Raw genomic sequence first — 16,372 nt, 5'->3', positions numbered from 1 at the left:
TTGCATCATTGCACTCCAGTCTGAGTGACAGAGAAAGACTCCACCTTAAAAAAAAAAAAAAAAAAAAAAGATGCAGGACTCAGGACTCCCTGTAAACTCCCAGAGGGCAGAACCTGTGCCTACTTTTGTTCATTCTTTTGTTCCTGAGCCTAAGACAGTGCAGCCACCAACATGCGCGCTCAGTATTTGTGGAAAGGATGCATGAAGCAGAGGCTGTGTCCTTGAGTACAGGCCAGGTGGGCTAACGTGGGGTGAGAGCACAGTGGGTGAACTGAGACATAGTGGCCCAAGGGTCCAGCATCAAACGCTGGACAACATAGCTTGGCCCAAAGCTAATGCTGTGGTTGCTGTGCTCAGAAACAACTTGCACCAAGGAAAGAAAGTAATCATTTGGCTGAGCACGGTGGCTCACACCTGTCATCTCAGCGCTTTGGGAGGCCAAAGCAGGAAGATTGCTTGAGACCAGGAGTTTGAGACCAGCGGGCCACATGATGAAACCCCATCTCCACAAAAAACACAAAAATTAGCCAGACATAGTAGCAGGCACCTGTGGTCCCAGCTACTAGGAAGGCTGAGGTGGGAGGATCACGTGAGTCTAGGGGGTGGAGGTGAGTTGAGGTCATGCCACTGCATGCCAGCCTGGGTGACAAAGCAAGACTCTGTCTCAAAAAAAAAAAAATCTAAAAAAATTAACATGAAGTTATTTCTTCTTCCTTCAAGAATCAGTTTTTATTTTAATTATTGTCAATAAATTTCCTGCTATCACCCAGTTTTCTCATTCAATCTTCTTTAGCTCAATGGTTTTCAAACTTTCATCTTTAGAGACTTAGTGATTCCACAAACCTTTGAATGGAATGTCTTGGGTACTAAAACTAGCAGAAAACCAAAATCATGGAGCTCTCTGATCAAAGCAACCTCACTTATCTCAGCGATTTACTTTAAAATAAAGACCTGCTATTCTTGGGGATTTATAAAGTAGATTTAATCCAATAAGATATCCTTAATTTTTTATGTATTGTAAATTTTACAAAATATTTTATTTTAAAAAGAATTTCTTGCCCCAAACTGGAAGCAATCAAGATGTCCTTCAATAGGGCCAGGTGTGGTGGCTCACAGTGGCTCCCAGCACTCTGGGAGGCCGAGGTGGGCGGATCACCCGAGGTCAGGAGTTTGAGACCAGCCTGGCCAACATGGCGAAACCACCGTCTCTACTAAAAATACAAAAATTAGCCAGGCATGGTGGCACATGCCTGTAATTCCAGCTGCTTGGGAGGCTGAGGCAGGAGAATTTCTTGAACCCAGGAGATGGAGGTTGTAGTGAGCCAAGATCACACCACTGCCCAGCCTCGGGGACAGAGTGAGACTCCCTCTCAAAAAAAAAGTCCTCCAATAGATGAGTAGGTGAGTAGACAAACTGTGGTGCATCCACACAATGAATGCCCGCATGCATATTCATCAGTAAAAAAGAATGGGCTATCAAGCCACACAAAAACATGGACAAATTGGAACTGCACACTGCAAAGTGAAAGAAATCAGGTCGAGAGGCCTGCAAACTGTATGATTCCATTTATATGGTATTCTAGATGATGCGAAGCTCAAGAAACAGTGAACAGATCAATAATTGCCAGAGGTTCTGGGGAAGAGGGGAAGGCTTGAATAGGTAGAGCACAGGGGATTTTTTTTTTTTTTTAATAGAGACAGGGTCTTACTGTGTCTCCCAAGCTGGAGTGCTATGGCACAATCACAGTTCACTGCAGCCTCAAACTCCTGGGCTCAATCCTCCCCACTGAGCCTCCGGAGTAGCTGGGACTACAGGTGCGTGCCATCATGCCTGGCTAATTTTCCTTTTATTTTTGTAGAGATAGGGTCTTGTTGTGTTGCTCAGGCTGGTCTTGAACTTCTGGGCTCAAGTGATCCTCCTGCCCTTGCCTCACAAAGTGCTAGGATTACAAGCATGAGCCACTGTGCCCAGCCTGAAATTTTTTAAAGGCAGTGAAACTATTCTCCATGATTCTGTGGTGGTGGGTACATGCCATTATGTAAGCATATCAGCTGCAGAGCCATGCCTCAGGGGACTGACCCTGGCTGGAACCCGTTGATGCTCTCCCCACTCCAGCAGCCCCATGATGCCTATGGCCTCCATCTCCACCTTTGATCATCTCCATGTGTTCCTTTGTCCCATGCTGACTGCTTATCCAAGCCTCTTCTCTGCCTCCTGGCTCTGCTTTATGAGTGTCCTCATATCTGTGGTCCCATGTCTGCTGCTCACTGCCTTCTTCCTGCGACTCTCAGCTTCTTCCCCACCGGCTGCTGGCTTCATCTGCCAAGGCAGATGTGATTGGCTTGGCTGGTTCCTCTGCATGAGCTCCATTTCAGGGGGCTGGCCATGCACCTGAGACTGGTTTGCCTTTGGCTCAGGTAGAAGCAGGATGGTGAGATCCACAGCAAGCCCACCCATGCCTAAGAACTTGCTTCTGGTCGACCCTTGCATCCTTGGAGGGACAGGCACTTCTCATGACCTTTACAACCCAGAATACCATCCCCCTGGGAAATGCCCTAACACTCCTCCTCTTCTCCTACAATTGATTGTTCTATGCTTCTCCTGTCATAGTAGAGCAGTCCCCTCTTATCCAAGGTTTTGTTTTCTGTAGGGCCAGTTACCCAAGGTCAGCTGCATCTGAAAGTACTAAATGGAAAACTACAGACATAAAGATTTTGTAAGTTTTAAACTACAAGCTGTTCTGAGTTCTGAAATCTCCTGCCGTTCCACTCTGTCATCATACCTGGGACATGAATCATCCTTTCGTCCAGCATCTCCACGTTGCAGACGTTCCTATCCCTTAGTCACTGAGTAGTTGTCTCAGTTACCGGATAGAGAAAACACAGTATATATAGGGCTTGGAACTAGCCAAGGTTTCAGGCCTCCACTGGGAGTCTTGGAATGTATTCTCAATGGAGAAGGGAGGAATGACCGTGCTTACAAGGCTGCGTTCTTCTTGCTTCTTTTCCTGTTTGTCTCCCTCCCCAGACTGTAACCCCCTTGTGTTCATTTACTAAGGCTGCCATAACAAAATACCCCATGCTGCGTGGTCTAAACAGTAATTTATTCCTTACACTGTGGAAGGTGGAAGTCCAAGATCAAGGTGTCCACAAGGGCTGATTTTTTTCAAAGGCCTCCCTCCTTGGCTTGTAGATGGCCATCTTCCCCGGGTGTCTTCACATGTATGCACGTCTGTGGCTTAATCTCCTCTTCGTATGGCACCAATCATAGTGGACTCAGGCCCACCCATATGATTTCCCCTTAATCACGTCTTTAAAGGCCCTGGCTCCAAATACAGTCACACTGTGAGGTACTGAGGGTTAGGACTCTGACAAAGGCAAAAAGCAGGTGCTATGTGTCATTTTATACTCGGCATCCAGGGCCGTATCTCGCACACAGTGAGCACTCAATTTTTTTAAAGGTAGAAAAAGAAAGACAAAGAGAAAGAACACAGGCAGGAGGGATGGTTCAAGGCCGCTTACACCAAGGTGTGGAAAAGGAGTGAGCAGGACTCATTTAAAGGAAATGCAGAGGCCGGCATGACCAGGGCAAAGTGTTCATTCTGGAGTGGGAAACGATGTTGATGGCTAAGGTCAGGCCCAATTCTTGAACCCCTGAGTGCCTGGGTGAGGTGTTTGGAATTTACCCTGAGAGTACCATGGCTGCCCTGAGAGGTCAAGAGCAGAGGAGGAACTTGAGGGAAATGCTATGTGAATGTTAGTAAAAAAAATCTAGCATTGGAGAGCTTCTGTCTGGAGATAGGCAATTTTTATTAGTAATTCTAGAAAATTGTGAATTGTGTGAAGATGGAGGGAACTGCCTCTCATCAAAGGTTGATTATTTTCTAGCGCTGTAACATTAAGTAAAAAGATCTCACGTAAGAGTGGTGATTCACTTCTCCTAGAAATTGATCTGGTTGTATCATAAAAGGGCTCAATTTTTACATGAGGTCTCAATAGAAAAAAACATAGTATATATAGGGTTTGGAACTATCCAAGGTTTCAGGCTTCCATTGTGAGTCTTGGAACGTGTTCTGCATGGAGAAAGAGAGATGATTGTGTTTACAAGGTCTCAATAGACCTCATGTAAAAATTGAGCCCTTTTATGACATAACCAGGTCAATTTCTAGGAGAGGTGGGTCACCACTCTTGTTTAGAGCTTTCAAAGCCCTGGAGTCCACCCCACCAGCCTTCTGGGAGACTCTGGCAAAGTGGCTTTCCTTTTCTGATTTTTATTTGGTGTGGTTACCTAGTCTGGCTCACACCGACATTGGCTAGTGTTTGTCAAAGATTCTCCTGTGGTAATTCAAAATAGCGCAAGGAGAAGTGGGTGAGTATTGGAGTGAAGCAAGATTGGCCTAGAGCTAGTTAAGCAAGGTTTCCAGGCTCAGGTACCTGGAGAATTGGGCATGCCTGGGACCAGAGGCTCCAGTCTTTCAAATCTCTCTCCCAGTTGGCTTCATTTTCTCAGGCTGGCTGGCTGTGCAAGATGCATGCCTTGAGTGGCTGTATCCCTAATTTCCTCTGAAGAGGAAACTCACCAAGCCAACTAGAAAATTCTAGGGAAACACTGCCTGGGTCATTTACCCATCTCTGCCTCATGAGATGCTTATGGTTGACCTGGGAAGGCTAAAATCCCAACTCCAAAAAGGGAGTGCTAATCTAGGCTGACAAAATAATAAATGTCTGTTTGGGGGCATCAGAGAAATTGTTTTCACTCCAAGTATTTTGAGACTGTGTATATGGCCCTGGTGACCTAACAGACTGAATTTTCCTGGATGGTCCTAATTTTATTTAATGTATTTTTTTCGTAGTAAAGATGATTGTAAGTGTATAACTAAAAATGACTTATTATTGTATACCTTTGTAAACTTCATCTGAGTCACGTCTTGTGTCCGTGGTTTAGAAGCCTCATGTATCACTCCATTTTAGAGCACGCTGAGAAAATCAGCAGGAATCTCTGGACTGTTCTGTCATTTGAACTCTTTCATTTGTCTGTTGACCCATGAATGGGATCCTTGTGGCCCTGGGTTCTGCTTGTCAACTGTCCAACTCTGGGCTGCTGTTGACCTACCAACAATCAGTGAGGGATATGTTTGCTTAACAATTAAGAAATAATGTTTTCCACGTTAGACTCTATTTGAGAAATGGGGTTGCTGGCTGCCTGATAATCATTCCTGCTTCCTTTAAATGAAATTTTTGAGGTTGTAAGAGAAGGAATTTGAAGTTTGCAAAGCCTAATCATAACATGAGGCCCTCGATCTCACGGCTCTCCAATGGGCAGTGGCAGGAGGGATCACTGGAAGGAGGACACTAAGGACAGGAAACCAGTGAGGAAGTAAATGTAACAGAGAAAATCCACAACTGGGATTAGACAATTGCAACGAGAGTGGAGAGGAAGAGATGAGTCTGAGAAACAGTGAACAAGGAATCCATAGAACGTGGTGACTGACTAAGTGGAGGTACAGAGAAAAGAGGAGGGGGAAGTCAAAGATGGCTAGATGGCTTCTAGTCTGTGACAGAGGCAGAGGAAATGCTCTGCTAGTCACAGAAATGAAGTTAGGAGGTCGTGCATAAGGCTGTACAGTTTTAGACATATGACATTGGAGGAGATGGAAAATCATCTTCAGGTGGTTAGACACCCAGGGTCACTTTTGGTTAGTGTTCAGGAACGAAAGCACAGAGAGGCGGAAATCTCAGCCACAGGTCAAACACTTCCCTGGCCCCAGATTAAAGACCAATCCGATTAAGCATGAAAGCCCACCAAGCCAAACAAGTCACACACATCAGTAACAAAAAGGACTCCCAGGTGATCTGAAGTCACATCATTAACATATTCTCAGGGCCCAACTTGTATGTGGCCCTGAAAACGTTGAGACTAATCAGCTGGGATGCATCCATTTTTTTTCTTTTCTTTTTCTTTTTAAAATCTTATTATAGAGAATTTTTTAAATATACAAGAGTGGAAAGAATTCTAGAACGAACTCTCATGTTTTCATTACCCAGCCCCAACAATGATCAAATCACAGCCAACCTTGTTCCATCCCAACCCTCACCCACTTCTCCCTGGGTCATTTTGAAACTAATTCCAGGCATAAATATTTCAGTCTGAATTTCTAAAAATAAAGATTCTACCTTTTAAAAATAATCACAATGCCATTAACATACCTTGAAATTTAACTATAATTTTTTTATATTAGCAAATATCGATCGAGTCAGGTGAAATTCCACTAAAGTTTCCATTAAAAACAGTTGATTTGAATCAGGATCCAAATCAGGACCACAGGTTGGGATTGGAGGGCAGGTTTTTAAGTGTCTTTTACTCTTTGGGCTTCTCCCCTTCACCACACCCTGGTCACCTACCCCTACCCTCTGGAGAGACCTCCACATACCTGGCTTTGCTGACTGCATTCCTTGGGTGGACTTTCACATGTGCCTCTGTCCTCTACACATCCTGTAAGTTGGAAGCCGGGATCAGATTCAGATCCACTTTTATTTTAAATGTTATGCAAAAAGACACCCAGTGAAGGTGTTAGAGGGAGCTGTGGCAGTGGATGGGATTCGTGGGAAATGTAAACGGGAAAGGGTCTGTCGGACCCCTGAGGAAGGGGGACGTTTCAGTTGCAAACGGAAAGAGGGACACCTGGAAATGGGGGAGGAGGCGCAGTGGTGCGAGGCGGGGGCGGGGCTGCAAACCCGGATATTCCCCGGGGGGTGCACCTGCGACTTCACCTCCAGTCCCTCCCCGGCTGGTGCAGCGGCGCGCGCGGGAAAGATAGCGCTGCTTACCCGCCCTCATCTGCTGAGAATGCGACAGGGCAACAGCTAGCTTCCTTTCTTTTCCAGGGGCTTCTAGCTGCGCGCACAAGGGCGAGAGCCTAGGGGATCCGCCCTCGCGGCGCCGTTGGGGCTGAGCACCGAACTCGCACCGCTCGGGGCGGCGATCCGCGATCCAGCATCCCTCCGCCCGGTGGGGGCCCTTCTAGCCCTCAGCGCGTCTGTCCCTAGCTTCGGTCCCCGCAGCCACGCATGCAATTACACCCTCGCCCACTCGCCTGCCAGGCTGGCCACCTCCCTGCAGAGGGCTCACGTTTCTCCAGGAGTGTAAGAGGAGGCGGGAAAGCAGGCCAACCTCGAGGATCTCCCCAGCCTTGGCGTTCAGGTACTGGGGAGATCCTCGAGGTAGGCCTGCTTCCCCTCACTAGAGCCTTGCTCTTCTCCCAGGTACCCACTGCCCTCCCTGCCGTGTACCACTTTCTCGTCGCCTGTGAAGCTATTTGTCCTTTGGGACTTTCTCATCCAGCCTTTCAGCACCAACCTGAAAAAGCGGTGGCTTGCATCAACACACACATATGTGGTCTCAGATGGGTGGATCACGGCAAGTTGTCCACTAGTGCCCCAGTAATGTCTATTTGCCCAGCCTCAATGCAGGAGCAACAAGTTGCAGGAGTAACAAGTATTTCTGTCTTGGAGAGATCTAGAAAAAGGCTGAGCACACCATGCAGGTGTCGCGTCAGAAGAAAATGCTGGTCAGGGCTTCCAAGCCATCATAGGAACCTGTGAGCTGAGAAACATGGTCAACTATAGTCCCTTTCTCTTCTCTACCCAGGCAGCCACAAATCTCAGTGTCAGTCACTGCTTTGGTTTGACATCTAAGGGCTCTGTTAACAAGGGTAACTGAGATGAGTACTGGTAGATGCCCAGTGACCCTTGTAAACATCAAAGTGTGCACTAGTACAAAGGATACTGCAGCCTCAACCTTGAAAAGCAAGGCTTTCAGGGAATGGAACAAAGGATAGTCAGATTCTTATGGGGACAGGGAGGGTTCTGGCATCGGGAGCAGCCCTGGGCAGGTCTGGGTGCTGTGAAGTAGGACACCCCAACATAAAGGCCCTGTGTCTTAGTAGGTGGCCAGGAAGGGGAAGATAGGAGATACAGAAGGAAAGGAAACTAACATTTTATTGAGACAGGCATTGTGCTGGTCCTGAGGTTTGTGCAAAGATTAATTTCTGGAGGTGAGAGGGTAAAACATGATGAGGTCAAAACCAGCATCTTCTGTTACTCCAGTCTGTGCAGACTTAAAGAAGACTTGAAAGAAGGAGATGTGACTGGCAGGAAAATTTCCAGTGACCAGCACTGAACCTTCTGCCAGTGCAGCTCTCTTCTTGCAAAGGTTACTGGGGTCAGCTCTGGGGAAACAGCTGACCTCTGAGCTCCTGCTGCAGGCACACAAACCTCCAGGACAGCCTGTGGGAGTGGTGTGTCTGCAAAGCTGGCTGGCTAATGAGAGTGCAGTGCTGGTAATGTCTGCCTTATGCTTTGATATAACCATATAGTATGAACACATGCAAAGCTAGCTTGTTTTACTGTTTAAGGAGGGCAGATTTAACTTCTATGTGATCTGAGTTATCACCATTATTATTTCCTTGGTATAGAAATTACTTTTTACTGCTTGTGTTTTTCTAAAATTATATTCTCCCTCTGACCAAGGCAAGTAATAAAGGGCAGGTGATTGGGGGAGGGGAAGAGAATGGGAAAAAATCATGAGCGATGTGCTTCAAAACCAACAGGGAGTTTTTCTGTTTTTAATTTCAGTTGAATTGTACAGAAAAGGCTCATAGAAGGGAACTGTGATACCAGAAATTCGCTGCCCTGCCCAATTTGAAGTTGTTGATGTAGTATAATCCTTATGTGACATTAATGGTTTTAGTATATATTAATTATCTGCCATCTGGCCTGTTTATTTCAAATATAGCTTATGAATTCATGGATTTTTATGTGATTTTTGTTTTGTTTATGTATATCTTTTTAATTTCATAATCCAAAGTGGAAAGAAACTCAGCTCATTTTTAAAAGCTCATTCTCTGAAGTTAGAAGTAAAAATGTGTTTACTTTTAAACACGTTTAAATTTATTTGTTAGATAACTTGAAATTTTATTAAAGCATCCAAGATGGAAAATACCAAGATTCAAGGCTTAATGTTAGCAAGATTCTGACAGAAAAAAAATCTAGTGGCCTGGGTTTCTCTGAAAGTGACACAGTATGTATATAAATATATTAAAATGGCAAAAACACATGTACACTTAGTAAGTACCAGCCACTATCGTCAGCACTTCACAATTATTAACCAACTTAGTCTTCATGATAATTCTAGGAAGTAGGCACTATCACTATGTCATTTTATGGATAAGAAAATTAAGGCACAGAGAGGTTAAATATAATAACTTGCTAGTGGCCAATCAGTAAGCAGGAGAGGAGCCAGCATATAAACCCAAGCTGCCCAGGTGCAGAACCACATTCTTGTTCCATATGCTATGCCTCTCAAAAAGGGAGGCCCTCTCCTGGAGGCACAAAGGTAATAAAAACACCTGCCTTGAGCTGAGTCTCTGTCTAGATACATAGTTCATGAGTGAAGGAGCTCCTGGAGTCATGAATGAAAGTCCAGATTGGTCAAGTAACTTGTCCTGGTCCGGACCCATGCATCTGGTATGTGGTTGGACAGGTTTCTAATTCATTATGTAACATCAAGAATATTTTAAACTGCTTTGAGACATTTGTGAATTAAGGCCTTTGGAAAAACAACCATATATATATATATATATATATATATATACACACATACATACACACAAACACACACACACACACATATGTATATATATGTATATATGTGTGTGTATATATGTATATATATATTTTTTGTTTGTTTGTTTTTGGGACACAAGTCTCACTGTTGTCACTAAGGCTGGAGTGCAATGGCGTGGTCTCAGTTCACTGCAACCTCCACCACCCAGGTTTCAGCAATTCTCATGTCTCGGCCTCCTGAGTAGCTAGGATTACAGGTGCCCACCACCAGGCCCAGCTAATCTTTGTATTTTTAGTACAGATCTCCTGACCTCAAGCAATCCACCCACCTCGGCCTCTCAAAGGGCTAGATTATAGGCATGAGCCACCGCACCCAGCCAACATTTTATATTTTTAATTCAACAGAATTTTTAAACACCAACTATGTGAAAGCATAGCTTTAAAGCAAACCATCATACAAGTAAATATAAGGTGATAGCGGTAGTCTTATGTAGGTAATGCAACTCTGACCCTCCATAATTTTTAAATCTTAAGAGCTAATTGATACTATGCACACTAAAGTTTACAAGTTTGATTAATATTGTAGAAATGCTATGTGCTCCGTAACTGTTATTTATCTCTGTGTCCCCCATTAGATATCAGCTCCATGAGAACAGCCACCTTGTTTACCTTGTTCATGGATACAGAGCAGTGCCTGATGCTCAATAAATGAACAGTGAGTGAATAAGTGAGTGTTGAATTCATCTAAGTGAGTTTAGACAAACTGAGAATGAGACTGCACAATGAAGAGAAAGGAGGACTCTTGAGGAATTTCACCAGCTTGAAGATGGCTGGAGAAAGACGACAGAAAGCTATCAGAGGGATGGAGGGCAAACCAAGAAAGCAGAGTCAAGAGTAGGGAAATTGGGAAGTGGTAGACATTAGGAAATACTGCAGAAAAAACTAAAAGAATGAGAATTGGGAAAGACACTATTGAATTTGGTCTTTGGGGCTGAAAAAAAAAGCAGCTGCAGAAAAGAAACTGGAGTGGAACCCCATTTGCACAGAAATTAGGGAGTAATTAGGACACCAGGCAGAAAGTTTGGCAATGAATGGAAGGAGAGATGACAGCCTTGGGCATTTGCTTGCAGAACTGCAAGGACATTCATTTTTAATTCAGGAGAAAAGTGTCATGTTGTTAGTGTCTCAAGTGGAAGCGCCCTCTCACTCATTCATTGTCCTAAAAGAACAAAAGGGGCCTTGAATTTCATGACTGCCCCAGTGATGCTTCTGAGAGCTTGAGCTTTGGAATCAGACTGCCCACATTCAAACCCCAGTTCTTCCTATGGCTGGCTGTGTGATTTGGGGGAAATTACTTGATTCCCTAAGTTTTCTCATCTGTGAAAGGAGGATTCACTCAGTTGGTGAATGTTATTCAGCTCCTACCATGTGCAGACACTGTTCTGGGGGGATTCAGCATGCCAGCAGTAAATGGATCTCTGTACAATGCCAAAAACATGAAGTCAACTAGCAATAGTATTTTTAAGTGATATATTGATGCTGCTTCCAGGAAGACGGAGTAGATATACTTTTCCTTATTGCTTTCACTGAGTACAACTAAAACCGTGGACATCATGTATAAACATGCATAAGAAGATGCTGAAAGGTGGTAAGAAGAAGGCAGACTGGCCAGGGACTTTGGGATCCGAGGAACAACCTGGTGATGAGTTTCCTGTACTCCAGACTTGGACTAAAAGAACTAGCAACCCAGAAATACCAACAGAAGCAAATAAAGTATCTCCAACAAAGCGTTTCTCTAGCCAAAGGACTAGGACAGGCGTAGCCTCACAAGACAGAAAACTCTTAGTAACTACTTACTCCAGCTAAATAGCACAGAAAAAAACTGTGCTCCACTCCCACCCACACCAGCCAAGGGATTGGGAGTCCTGGCTATCACAAGGCGCCTCGCCTCCACTGGTGTGGTATCAGCAAAAGCCACAGGGAGCTGGTTCTTTCATCCCCACCTTACAGAAAGCTCCCACCCCCATGGTATCAGCAGAGACCACACTGGGAGCCTGAACTTCTACTCACTCACAACTGTAACAAGGCAGAACCTTCGCCTCCTTGCTGGGGTGGTATCAGAGGAGGCGGTGCGGAGACAGAGGACTTTTACCACTGCCCAGTGACAATGAGGCCACCTCCCTCCCTATGGTGTCAGTGGAGGCCATAAGGAACAGTATCAAGGCCTCGTGGGGATCCACAACTGCCACCCTGCCCAACAGTAACTAGGAGCCCCTCCCCTCCCTGTGGACAGAGACCAGGTGCTGAAGCTGGACTTTGCTCCCCCTGGCCCTGCTAGGTTGCTATTAGAACAGCCAGCTAAAACCGGTTTCACCAAGATAGGTTTAGGAAGACAGTGCCCTGGGCAGTACTAATAGTCCTCCCCGGCACCAGCTCCATCCACATTACGTGAGACTTGAAAATGTACTTGAATGAATATTAGTTTAGAGGGAGCCCTGGGCCCAGCACGCCACTTCTCTTGGTTATTATGCTTCACATCTTAGGTCACCCATCGGGAAACTGGATGGGACAACAAACTAAAAACGTTTTAGTTCAGACCTGTCCAAAATCAAGAGAATAAAAACAAAGCGGATAGTCAAGATGATTCAGAGCTATGTAATGTGTCATTTTTTGTTCAGAAGCCTGCTAACTTGCAGTGTGGCTTATGAAGCTCTCGAGTTTATCCTCTTCTCTGCTTCTACTACCTTTTCACTGTTAGAAGACAGAGAAGGAGGAAAACAACAAAGGAAACCAAAAAGAGAAAATGCCTTAGTTTTCTCGTTCTCATTAAACACAGTGAAAGAGAAAGCTGAAGGGATTGACTGAAATTTGATTTCTCTAGACTCTACACTACCCCACTTTAGACAGTGATTTAAAAAACTCATTTATGAAGCTGATCAAGAGTGACTACCCAATTCTTTAACAGTTTTTATTTTTAATAAAAAGAGAACATTTCTTTTAAAAGTGATTTCCTTTAATTTATATAAAATACCCTTCATGCTGCGCACAGTGGCTCACACCCATAATCCCAGCACTTTGAGAGGCCAAGACAACTGTGTAGAAATGTGACTGAACAAAAAGGGTATGATCTAATGCTCGTAGACTGAGTGAGGAAACCCGGCAAGGCCTGTCTGCTCAGATTCTTCTTGGCTTCTCTGAGGAGCATTCCTTCCCCCAGGGTATAAGGCCGCACCCCTTCTGAAATGGGAGTCTTATGACCCACAATCAGAAAGGTGAGGGAAGATTACAGTCTTGCCTTGAGAAGAAAAAGGAGCAGGTAAAGGAAGGCAGGTCAGAGAGATTGTTTACCAAGGCCTGCTTCTGAGGCCTAAAGCACTCCAACATTCTAACAAAAGACTGTAACAAGGACTATGGGAGTTATGAGCCAGAAACCACGCACACGCGCACACATACGCGTGCACACACGCACGAATTATAATATCACAGTGGCTATCTTTTACCTGCTGAAATCATGGGTGATTTTAAAAGTATTTTCCCTTTACGCTTTTGTGTTTATTTTTTCCCCATGATTTTTGCAGTGAGCACATGGGATTTAGTCGTGTAAGAAGAAAACAAACATACTCACTTTTCAAATGACCCCTTAAGAAAGAGTGTATTACACATTCCCTCAAGGCAAGATTCAAACAAATCTCTTTCTAACATCTTAAATGGAATAGATTACAAGAAAGGGGTGTGGGCAGCGTCTTTATGTTGATTAACTTGAAAAATTTCTTAATCAATTTAGAAAATTGACATCATATAAAACTGTAGCAAGAAACAAATATAGGACACAGTGAAATAGCTGCTCAAATCGTTCATGTTGTGCTCCTAAAGAATCCTTGTGGCGCCCATAAAAGAGATCCTGTGGTTTTAAAAGAGCTCTTGAACTTGCTGAGAAATTCATTTTGTAGGCCTATGTTTAAACATACAGGATATTATTATATAACTAAGCAGCTGGGAATATTAATCATGATTAAAAATAAAAGGGAAAACACACAGTACACCAAGGCAAGACTTTATTTTTGTTTTTTGTTTGTTTGTTTGTTTTTGAGACAGAGTCTCACTGTGTTGCCCAGGCTGGAGTGCAGTGGCACGATCTCAGCTCACTGCAACCTCCGCCTCCTGCCTCCTGGGTTCAAACAATTCTCCTGCCTCAGCCTCCCAAATAGCTGGGACTACAGGCTCCTGCCACCACACCTGAATAATTTTTGTATTTTTAGTAGAGATGGGGTTTCACACCATGTTGACCAGGCCGGTCTTGAACTCCTGACCTTGTGATCTGCCCGCCTCAGCCTCCCAAAGTGCTGGGATTATAGGCGTGAGCCACCACAAGAAAACAGTATTTACACAGGGGAATAAAATGTTAACCCACAGACTTATCAAATAACAATAAAGACATTCATATCTGATGAATGTTAAGCCACAGACTTATCAAATAACAATAAAGATATCTCGTATCTGATTTGAAATGCACTGCTTATCTAAAGATATGATTACATTAGAAACATTGTAAATAATCTCCTTGGGGATATACACGAACTACATGTGTTATGGACCATTTGTGAAGTACTTGTTTTCAAATTTCATGTCATTCTTAAAATCCAAACACCTTAATGTGGCATATGATTTCTTTATCCGCCCAGCCTCACTTCCTTACTCTGCTTTCCGGCTGTACTTAACGACCTGGTTTCCTCAATATCCCATGTGTCGCCCAGACGCCACAGCTTTACACAGACTTCCAGTTCCATTTTTCTCATATCTAGTTTGTCCTTCACATATCAGACAGAACCCCAGTTTACATTTCTTGAGAGCCCCACCCCACATTATACTACAGCATGTTCATTCAAATCACAAAGATTTCTGGAGCAGCAACCGGATCTACTTTAGGTTCGGGGTATACAAAGATAAATAAAACATTGTCTTACACTCGAGTAACATGGCTAATTGCGAGAGAAATGTATAAACAATAGTTAAAAGACAACAGGCATTTTGGGAGAAGAAAGCACAGGTGTGCTTTGTGAAGTCAGCCACAAATTGCAGATCCCTTGTTATTAATCCACCAGCCACCAATTCTCCTGAACCACTGGTCAGAAGCACAAGTGTTTAGAGTAAGCAAGGAACATGAATGTTTGAGTCAAGCTGAGTTTGAGATAATAGCTCGTGCCTGGACCTGTGGCCAATTGGAAGATACATCCTGTTTAAGACATTCCATTTCTCATTCTTTTTCAAATGCCATGCTTGCAAAACAAAATATGCCTGCAGGCCTCATTTGGTTCAGGCTGCCAGTCTGTGTCTTTTGTACAATAATATTAACACGTGTTGTTTACTACATGTAGGTCACTATTCTAAGTACTTTACATGGAGAAACTCATTTATTCTCACAACCACCACTGAGGTTGATAGGCTTTTGCCTATTTTACAAATGGAGCAACACAGGCTTGGAGTAACATGCTGAGGTTACACAACTCTTAGGGTGGTAGAGATGGGATTGAACCCACACAGGCTCCTCTAGAATTCAGACACTTTTTTTTTTTGAGTGATGGTCTCTCTCTGTCGCCCAGGCTGCAGTGCAGTGGTGCAATCTTGCTTTGGCTCACTACAACCTCTGCCTTCTGTGCTCAAACAATCCACCCACCTCAGCCACCAGGGTAGCTGGAACTACAGGCCTTCGCCACCATGTCCAGCTAAATTTTATATTTTTTGTAGAAATGGGATCTCGCCATGTTGCTCAGTCTGGTCTTGAACTCCTGGTCTCAAGGGATCTACCTGCCTCAGCCTCCCAAAGTGCTGGAATTATAGCTATGAGCCACCAGGCCCAGCTCACACTCTTAAAAGTGCTTCACATCACTGTACAATACTTTACTGCCCTGTAGCTAATAACTCTTTGTATTTTTCAGCTTATACTACAGAATGAGTTACATCTTTAATAATTTATTGTGCCAAATACTCCTTTTTGCTGTTGAACAAACTCTTAACTAGTATATACTGATATGATAGAAAAATTCATGTCTACCTATCTATTCATTGTTCCATAAATTTAATCACCTTCCTTTTTTACCAGTATCTTTCTCATTTGAAGGGTCCTAATTTTTAAGAAATAACTTTGCAGTTACCCAAAAACTATACATAGAAAAAAGTAGGTAAAATGAAGTGTCAAAATTATTTTAATGCATTCCCCCAACCCTTCTCCCCTCCTTTTGACCCATTTCCAGCACTCTCCCCAGCTCTGGACCTGTGCTCCTTGTAGGAACAAACAGTAGGATGTTTGGTTTGGTTTTGTTTCCAACCACATCATGTTTACAGCTCTAAGGATCTTTCTGAACAAGGCAATTGATAAAGCCAATGTCTTCAGATAAGTCCAATTTATATGAGCTAAAACATATCCAAGGGTACCTAGGGATTTGCTGAAATGGAAAAAACATAAACTCGCAAGTCTTTGATCTTAATTCAGTGTTTCAGTAGATCAGGGGATGTGGCCACTTCTTATTCACAAACTTTCCTAAGAACTCGGGACATTCTGTTCTTTTTACTTAAGTAAGTTAATGCCAAAAAAGTCGAGTCTTGACATAGGCCATCCATTCTGTTTCCTGGCCTTTGTACATACTGCTTCTTAGGCCAGGACCTCCCCACAAAAACATCAACACCCCATCCCCAAGCTCTGGGAAATGTTCTTTGACTGCCAAGGCGGCTAAGTATCCCCCCACACTCC

This window comes from Cebus imitator, unplaced genomic scaffold, assembly GCF_001604975.1.
Source record: "Cebus imitator isolate Cc_AM_T3 unplaced genomic scaffold, Cebus_imitator-1.0 Scaffold109, whole genome shotgun sequence".
In the NCBI taxonomy this organism is placed as follows: Eukaryota; Metazoa; Chordata; class Mammalia; order Primates; family Cebidae; genus Cebus; species Cebus imitator.
Note: the sequence above shows the minus strand (reverse complement) of the source record.